Source organism: Penaeus monodon, chromosome 23 (assembly GCF_015228065.2).
Source record: "Penaeus monodon isolate SGIC_2016 chromosome 23, NSTDA_Pmon_1, whole genome shotgun sequence".
Lineage (NCBI taxonomy): Eukaryota > Metazoa > Arthropoda > Malacostraca > Decapoda > Penaeidae > Penaeus > Penaeus monodon.
The window spans coordinates 3056158-3057058 of NC_051408.1; the positions used below are offsets into that span (position 1 = coordinate 3056158).

At 44.4% G+C, this 901-nt stretch overlaps 1 protein-coding gene across 1 annotated transcript in view; it reads right to left on the reverse strand.

Moving 5' to 3' along the window:
- LOC119587680 (protein transport protein SEC31-like) overlaps positions 1 to 597 on the reverse strand; it is a 127719-nt gene extending 127122 nt beyond the window's left edge. Inside the window, exon 1 of the mRNA XM_037936360.1 lies at positions 486 to 597. The gene's annotated coding sequence lies outside the window, so the exon portion shown is untranslated. The remainder of the gene's footprint in view (positions 1 to 485) is intronic.
- Between the last annotated feature and the right edge of the window lie 304 nt (positions 598 to 901).

Genomic DNA, 901 nt, shown 5'->3' on the forward strand with positions numbered 1-901 from the left:
ACACATAATCTATACGAAGCAGTTTTAAATGTTTTTGATAAGCTTTTAGCCCTCTAAGATAAGTAAAAAAAAAGGTATTTATAAGCTCCTTTAGCATGTGCGTTTATACAGTATACCGTTTTATTAATTTTGATTTTATATTTATCTCCTTGTCAATATTATGGATTTAATGTGAATTTATGAGTGAACAATTCAAATTCACACGATTTATCTCTCTTTAAGAACCGAATCTTAAGCAGTTTATAAACTCACGAACCTTTAATAATCCATTTTTTTTTTTAAACAATGACACCCATATAAATCGATTCCACTTACCTTTCCGTCACAAACAATAATAAAAAAAAATACATATAAAGAAGAAAACTACATATCCTTCCAAAATCTCTCTCTCTCGTTCACTCACAAAAACACTTATAAATCCAGCTATTGACCAAAAGACTTTTTTTTTCCTCCGAATACGAGAGTTAGAAGCACGTGTTGCCCACCTTAGCGAGGGAGCTTTGCACAGTACTTGCTTCCACGCTGTCCTCAGACACACTGGCTCGCAAGGCTGTCGGCGCAGGCGACGCGGCGGAGAGTGTTGTACGGGAAGGCAGGGCCACACGATCTATTTCGGAGTGGGCGGAGTGGGGGGAGTGGATAGGGTGTGGGTGGAAGGGGTGGAGTGGATAGGGTGTGGGTGGGGTGGGCGGAGTGGTTGGAGTGGATAGGGTGTGGGTGGAGTGGGGGGAGTGGATAGGGTGTGGGTGGGGTGGGGGGGAGTGAATAGGGTGTGGGTGGTGTGGGGTGGAGTGGGGTGGATGGAGTGGGGGGGAGTTTGGGCTTTAGGGGGAGGGGGGGGAATGGGTGGGGTAGTTCGGCCTTTACTTGCATGGTCTTTGTAATTCCTTTTCTCCTTTTC